At 37.4% G+C, this 8512-nt stretch overlaps 1 non-coding gene across 1 annotated transcript; it reads right to left on the bottom strand.

Moving 5' to 3' along the window:
• Nucleotides 1-8193: 8193 nt before the first annotated feature.
• Nucleotides 8194-8265, bottom strand: TRNAK-UUU (transfer RNA lysine (anticodon UUU)). Its single transcript has one exon. It is a non-coding gene; the product is annotated as a tRNA-Lys (tRNA).
• Between the last annotated feature and the right edge of the window lie 247 nt (nucleotides 8266-8512).

Below are 8512 nucleotides of genomic sequence, written 5' to 3'. Positions count from 1 at the left end.
TAAATAAAAAATAAGGTAGTTATTATTCATAAATAAGTCTTAGAGGTAGCTATGACAAGTAAATTTTCCAATGGATATTGGACCAAGTATGAGCTTTGGCGGATTTGGGCCTGGAATATTGGTTGATTTATGGGCTTCATTTAAAATTGGACTTAATATTAAAACACTTATATATATATATATATATATATATATATATATATATATATATATATATATATATATATATATATAAAACGGGAATATATCCCATATTTATATATATAGAAGTGAGTTGAACACTTACGTGGATTTTCAAAACCAAAACCCCTTATTTATAAGGGGACTTTTTGCCGAAATTTTCTAAAATTTGATGTGAATAAGAATCACATTTTTGCGGAAAATTAAACACTTTTAAATAAGTAAATACATTAATCACACATTGAAGCTCGTAGGTTAACCGTATTCTATGGATCTTTAATACTACGGTGCGTAAAACTTTCCCTAGGGGATCACCAGAACCCTTACCTCAAACTTTGGTCCAAAATATTTTTACTTATTTTTTGCAAAAATCTTTAAAATCGATTTTTCCTAGTTTTCCATAATAAATTAGGTGGCGACTCTAAAATACTAAAAATCCAATTAGAGCTCTAACAACCTCGTAATAACTTTTATGCCTCACCCACGTAAAAGCGAACCGTAACAATTGTACATTCGGGATATTATGAGATTGTATGGGGTTCCTATTTATAGTCTTTCCAGCATTTTGCCCCTTTCTAAGCTTTGGTTAGCTTACTTTTGACCCGAGGGGACCGTTGACACGCTTCCTAAGGTGTGTAGACTTGATTCGGGAGACATTTTGTGAAATATGGGCTTTAAGCCAAAAAGAGTTGACTCAAAGTTGACTTTTGATAAACGAACCTTTTTCAGAAATCCACTGATTTCGAGAGGTTCGTTTGGTCATTTATAACTTGTGTGTATATCTGTTTTGGTTCCCAATACACTCAGATGCATTTTCAAACTTGAGTTGGGAAATTGAAATTGAGGTATCAGGGGTTGACTCGATCAACGAGACCTCTGTTGGGAATTCCGAAGCCTCAAGCGAGTTTGAAGCGTGTTTTTATGTTTGTTTGTGTATGTGGTTTGTGAGCAGATGGCCTCGGGAATTAGTCGGAAATTCGTATTGAAGTGTAAAAACTTGGAAAGTTTCTGGTATCTGGTGCCCGCTATGGCGGAAGCAGCACCGCAGCAGCGGTACCGCTGAAGTGGTCCCCCTATCGCTGGAGCGGTCCTTGCCAATTGGGCATTACCGCTTTAGCGGTCATGGCACCGCTGGAGCGGCCTTGGTGTCGCGGAAGCAGATGATGGGCAATGAGTTCATTAAATAAAGTGTTAAAAGCCCTTTGTGTATCATTTAATACCATTCCGAAATTTGAACTCTTGGAAAATATTCTTGTGGATTATTGGTGAAGATTTTTGGTGGTAAGTCTTCCTAACCTTCTTGCTAATTCATTTTCCTAATCATCTTAGAACCCCATTTTCTTATCAGTTCATTAGTAATGGAAGATTAAAAGTGGGTTTTGATGGATTTTCTATCTAGGCTTATTAATAATGAAATTGATTGGGTTTATGTTAGGTTATGAGGTATTTAAGGTTGTTAATCATATATCTCCCATTGTTAGTGTTGAATTCTTGAATCTAAGAGTTAGGATTTATAACCAAAATTGGGGGTTTTACTTGAAACTCAAGATTAGGTAAATCCTTGAGTTCATTTAGCAATCAGTTGTTGGGTTTTGACCACCTAGTGCTTAATTTGATACTTTACACCCGAATTTCTGTTTTGACCTTATGGGCCCCATTTTCCAAAATTCTAGAGTTGGTTTTGACCTAAATTGAATAATAGCAACATAGGCATCGATCTTCATGACTTCTAATCTAGATTTCGAATATGCCTAGACTTTTTTGATATTGAGGCTTAGCGGAAGGGGAAAACGAAGGAGTGATTGTTGGTGTTTTGCTGTTCGGCCATCCAGGTGGGTTATGTATTACCCTTGGTGAGACTTCATTTAGCGAAGCATATATTTAGATTTTATTGTCAGAGAAAGCATGTAAACCTTTAGGTATGAAATTGGGTTGGATATTGTATTAGGTTGGGCTCTGTTGTGTGATAGGGGCTAGCCACCCCGTTATGTTGTGATTGAGTTGTCCTATTATTGTGGGCTTGGTGTCGCATAGTGATAATGGATATTGGAGACTTTTGAGATATCTTGTTCATGATATTGTGTTGCCCCACTTGTTAGCATTTGATTTTGAGGATAGTATTCTATATGACTTGTGTAGTCTTTCATGATATTATTGAAGTACCCATGTTTGGTACTTGTGATATTGATCTTATTATTCATGTTGACTCATACATCGCACGCATTCACATCTCTTGTGATATATTGTTGATACATTGATGATATTTGATGAAACACTGTGTTGAGCTGAGCTCAGTTTGCATGAGAGTGATGTGAGTAGTCCGATATCCGATGGTTATCCTAGAATCGTGGAGATTGTGTACGAGTGATGTGAGTAGTCTGATGTCTAATGGTTGTCCCGGAATCGTGGATTGTGTGATGTGAGAGCCTGATGTCCGGTGATTATCTCGGAATCATGGATGAGTGAGTACATGGACTTTGCGGGTCCCTTACGGGTTGTGCTATCGGGACGTCGATACTTCCGTTTGGAGTACATGTGTACACTGCATTGGCATTCTTACATCATTGCATTGCATTGCATCTTGGCTTATATTTTGACGATCCGGTGTTTTACTTGTGCTGTTGATTTCAGATTGGATATATATATTGAGACCTGGCATACTAGGGTTTAGATGCTTCAACCTAGGTGATGACGGATACTCGTTTCTGATTGTGTTTGACTTATATTTGTTGATTTATCTGCCTATGCTGCTTTATTGTATGAATTATGTTAGCTATACTTAGTCGTCGATGATAACTACTAGTACTGTGATTTTGTGCTGACCTGCACTTGTTGCATTCTTTTATGAATGCAATGTTCCAGGTTGGATCTGCTTCCATCTCTCGTGGCTGTTAGTCACCATCAGTACATCTTCGAGTTTCCAAGGTGAGCACGAGACGTTCACTGCCTTGAAGACACCTTTTATTATGTCTTACTTTTCCCAATCGGAGACTTAGACAGATTTGATGTATGTTTATATTACAGATTTGTATATTTTTCATTAGATGCTCTTGTATGGATTAGACCAGACCCTGGGTGTATTTCCTTATTTCCTCACTATTTCTATTATAGTATCATAAGACTTACATGATTTTTCTCTTCCGCTTAAAGTCTTTACTTTTGTTGGGTTGAGGGTTCGCTTACCGAGGTGAAAAAGGTAAGTGCCTGCACGGCTTAGCCAAATTGGGTCGTGACAGAGGCTCACAATTCCAGACATTCCATTCATCTAGGTTCCACTATGATGTATCATGATCTTAAATAGATTTATTGGTGGAATGATATGAAGAGGAATGTAGCAGACTTTGTGGCTAAGTGTCTGCACTATCTACAAGTGAAAGCCGAACAATAGAGGCCTGGTGGCTTGGCTCACAATATTGATATTCCTGTCTGGAAATGGAAAATGATCAATATAGAATTTTTATCAGGTCCACCTCGTTTAGCCAGGAAGCATGACTCTATTTGGATGATCGTTGGCTGGATTACTAAGTGCGCACACTTTTTGCCAATCAAGACCGCAGATTCAGTAGAAGATTACGCCAAGTTATATGTTAATGAAATTTTCAGATTGCATGGGACGCCAGTGTCTATTATTTCAGATCATGGTTCCTAGTTCACAGCCAATTTCTGGAAATCCTTTTAGAAGGGATTAGGTACCAAGGTAAACTTCAACATAACTCTTCATCCACAGATAGATGGTCGGGCAGAGCGTACTATTCAGACTCTTGAAGACATGTTGAGAGCATGTGTCCGAGATTTCAAAGGTAATTGGGATGATCACTTACCCCTTATTGAGTTTTCTTATAATAACAGTTATCATGTCAGCATTGGGATGGCACTGTTTGAAGCTCTGTATGGGCGAAGGTGTAGATCACCAATTGGTTGGTTCGAAGTTGGTGAAGCAGAGTTGTTAGGACCAGATTTGGTCTATCAGGCTTTGAAGAAAGTCAAATTAATTCAAGAGTGTTTGAAAACGGTTCAGAGTCGCCAGAAATCTTACACAGATGTGAGGCGAAGGGACTTAGAATATCAATCTAATGATTGGGTGTTCCTTAAGGTTTCGCCTATGAAGGATGTTATGAGATTCGGCAAGAAAGGAAAACTCAGTCCCATATATATTGGGACTTATAGAATTCTGTGAAAGGTCGGTCAAGTAGCTTATGAACTTGAGTTGCCCCAAGAGTTGGCTGCTGTTCATCCAGTGTTTCATGTATCCATGTTGAGGAAGTGTGTAGGAGACCCGTCATTGGCTGTTCCTGCTGATACTATAACAGTTAAGGATAACTTCACCTATGAGGAAATCCCCATAGCCATTCTAGATCGTCAAGTTCGCAAGTTGAGAACTAAGAAAGTTGCCTTGGTTAAAGTTTTATGGAGGAGTCAGAAAGTTGAAGAGGCTACATGGGAAGCCGAAGAGGACATAAAATCCAGATATCCCCATTTATTTGAAGAGCGAGCAGAGAACGCTCAAGGTAACCTTCCATAGTCATGTCATGTCTTGTGTTTCACGCTCATGTATCAACTATTCATGTTTCCATGTAACCATGTCATGTTAATTCAGTCTCCATGTTTCACATCATGTTTCCTTCACGTTTATGTATTCAAGCCATGTCAAGCCGTATTCCTAACCATGATCCATCATTTGAGGACGAATGATCCCAAGGGGGAGATATTGTAATACCTTGTACCCTTAAACTAGGCTATGATTCATGATTTTGGACTTAGACTATCAGACGGCAGTGTTAAAAATAAATATTTGGATTTCGACGGTTAAGGTATGGGCCGTACTTCCAAGTACGGGCCGTGCTTTTGCGCCGCACTTGGCATGGGAAAAAATGGATTTTCTGGAAATTTCCATTAAAGTACGGGCAAAATATACGAGTCGCACTTTGAAGTGCATGACGCACTTCCATCCCGTACTTAGCTATAATTTTAACCCAGCTACTGGAATTTGCAATTCCAGATACAGCCATGAGGTATGGGTCGTACTTCAAAGTACGGGATGTACTTTGCGCCCGTACATCTCCCGCTTCAGTGAGCAGTATAAATTCGAAACTTGAGTTTTATTTCTCACTTGTCACATTCCCAAGCCCTAACACGAAGTTCTTCTCTCCCAACCTTCAACATACCCTAAGGTAAGCCTATTCCAATCATTCCAAGTCAAATCTAACATGCATTCATGTAAGCTAAACAAGAAAACCATTGTTCTTAACCCTAGGGTTTTCCAGAAAACCCAATTAAAGGGATTCAAGATTAAGCTTTGGGATTCTTCTTCAAAGTTCAGATTTTTATTACAAGTTTGGAGCATACCAGGTATGTAGAGTTCCTATGGGAACATCTTTGTTCTTCCCCACGTCACGTTCTTTCGTGATTATGCAAGAGTTCACTAAACTAGGGTTTTTAGCCAAGTTCATGATAACCCTAAGTCATACACGCGCGCGCGCACACACACACACACACACACACACAGATATATATATATATATCCGTTGTTGTATTCCTAATCTTCCATTTTGGCTATTGGGAATCCGCCCGTAATCCATGAAAACTCATACATTGCATTCCATGGGTTACCAACATGCAAGTCATTAAATATTATGCTTACTTTCACGAATATCCTACATGTCTACCCTTTTTCATGCAAATAAATTATATAATGTTTGTCCATGATTATGAAACAAAATCTCCATGTTATACTACAAGTCATGCTTTTACGAAATTCATGGGCTTCTCAGCCACCGATATCATAATCATGTTTTTGGCAGTTGCACAGATTACGAGAAGGTTTTATACCAGAAACTACGTATGCCAACATAGGATAAGGATCGCTCCGCCTAGTAGGATGATTCCTTCATATATTCCCCATTGAGGGATATGGATCCATTCATGTCATATTCATGTCTTGTACCCCGACAAGGTACAAGATGGCTTAGCTGATCGGGCAGAGATTAGGCGCCACGTGTTAACGTGGTGGTTACATATCAGTTATACTAATGCTCTCCCACAGATATTTTTACTCATGTTATTCATATAAATGTATTCATGTTCATGCTCATGACCAGGTTTAAGTATCAATTACAGCTCTTATTATGTTATTTCATGCACTCTGCTTATTTCATTAAGTTGCTTTACATACCAGTACATTCAATGTGTGCTGATGTCCCTTTTCTATTGCCCGGGGTCCTGCATTTCACAATGCAAGTACAGATTTACAGGACGTCGCATTTGCTTAGTAGGATTTACTTGTATCAGCTTGTTGGTGAGCCCCATCTTATTCAGGGTGTTATCCTTATTTATTTTCATGTCACGTTTAACAAGTTAAGGTATGCAGGGGCCCTTGTCCTAGCGAATATGTTTTACAGTTCAGATTCATGATAGAGGTTTCATAGACTAGTCAGTCAATTATGTCAATACTCGGAGTTGTGTAGCCATCTTTGGCTCAGTTTATGATATTTCCGCATTCACTTTTTAGATAAGTATTTATTAAACATATTAAGACTTCTCATGTTTTGTTAGGGCTCATCATGTTTCAGGTTATATCCTGCTCATGTTTATACCCCATGTTGATTCAGCAAGCCATGTGGTTCGCTCGGTCACATGCAGTCAGGCACAGAGTTTCGTGTTACGCCTAGGCCATGGTTCGGGGCGTGACAGAATGATGAAATTTTGACTAAAAAATGACACGCTTAAATCAATACCCAAAAACATAAATAACTTAAAGCTAAACAAAATGGACTTCGAGCACTTTTCAACCACTAAAACGACAATCCGAAGTTTTGCTTATCCTTGATGTGTTGAGCCTACCTTATTAATTGCACAAAAATTAGTAAGGTTGTATATAAAATATTGAAGTTTCGGAGTCCCGAAGCATGATTAATCTATGGTTAAAGTATGTAAAAAAGTGTAAATAAAGAGGTGTTTAACAAAAAAAAAAAAAAAAGGGGGAAAAATGGGGGACTCCTTTAACGCAGTAATTTACTGGGTTAAAGGACTTAAGCATGCCGTTACGGTTAAGTCCTTTAACGCCGTAAATTACTGCAGTAAAGATACTTCAGTAACATTTTTTTTGTTGGGGCACTTTGGTTCAAATTTTTTTTTTTTGGGGTCATTTTGGGTCCGGACTCCCCTCACGGCACAAATGGGAATTTGGGTCGTGACACTTTATTTTGGCCATTTCACCGTCTTAATAATTATCATTAAATTACTATTTGTTAGTAATACCTTAAAGTTTTAAATATAAGTAAAATATAAAATCGAAAAATCAAATCAAACTGAGCTAAAACCAGCCAATAGCCTTCTGGGATGTTTGGTTTGGTTTGATTTTAAGATTAAAAATATGACTTAATTAATTTAGTATTGATTTTAACCAAAAATCAATCAAACCGAAGTACCAAATCATGAACACTGCTAACAATGATAATGCCACTAATTGACCAAATTGAAATCAATAACCTTGTGTAGTGTTGGGTTCGATTCAATTTTAACTGTTAAAATTTGACTAAATTGATTTAGTTTTTTTTTTTTTTTTTTTTTTTTTTGGATACATCTGACAATCCGAATCGATCCACACTATTCGGATGGTCGGAATTCAGATTTTGGATATTTTTTCTGGATAAGGGTTATGTTTTAAAAAAGATGGATACACATATCGAATACAGATTGCTATAATTTTAAATCAATTTGACCCAAAATCCAAAATACATGGATATATATAAAAGGTAACACTTTCATTTTAGATTATTAGGCATTTGTTTGGGATTTCAATTTATTTTGTTGATGATTTTCTTAACGAACTTTATTATACCTTGGTTGATGAAGATCATGAACTAGGTGTTAGGTTGTTGCCTTTCGGTTTATTTTACATTTGTTTGAGATTTCATTTCAATTTATTATGTTGATGATTTTGTCCAATAAACTTTAATAGACATTGGTTGATGAACATTACGAACTTAGTATAATTTGTAAAAATAGCATTTTCGCCGTCTGTGGGGATCGAACCCACGACCACGTGGTTAAAAGCCACGCGCTCTGCCACTGAGCTAAGACGGCTTGATGACCCTTATAATCAACCAATTAATTAATCAGTTATCTATGCACAATTAAATCCAAATCATCTAAAAGAATCAATCCTATCTACACTGAAATCAAAAACTTTGGAGTAGGTTGATTGCTAGCTAGAAAGTGAATTACTCATATATTAGAACGAAGGCTAAAGTCATAAGCGACCGCCTAAAGTTATTTGCATCTTTCATGTTGACACTTCAACCAAAAAAAAAAAAAAATCCTATTAGACACT

Source organism: Lycium barbarum, chromosome 8 (genome assembly GCF_019175385.1).
Source record: "Lycium barbarum isolate Lr01 chromosome 8, ASM1917538v2, whole genome shotgun sequence".
NCBI lineage: Eukaryota > Viridiplantae > Streptophyta > Magnoliopsida > Solanales > Solanaceae > Lycium > Lycium barbarum.
The sequence above is the reverse complement of the archived record's forward strand: the minus strand, read 5'-3'. Positions and strand labels throughout refer to the sequence as shown.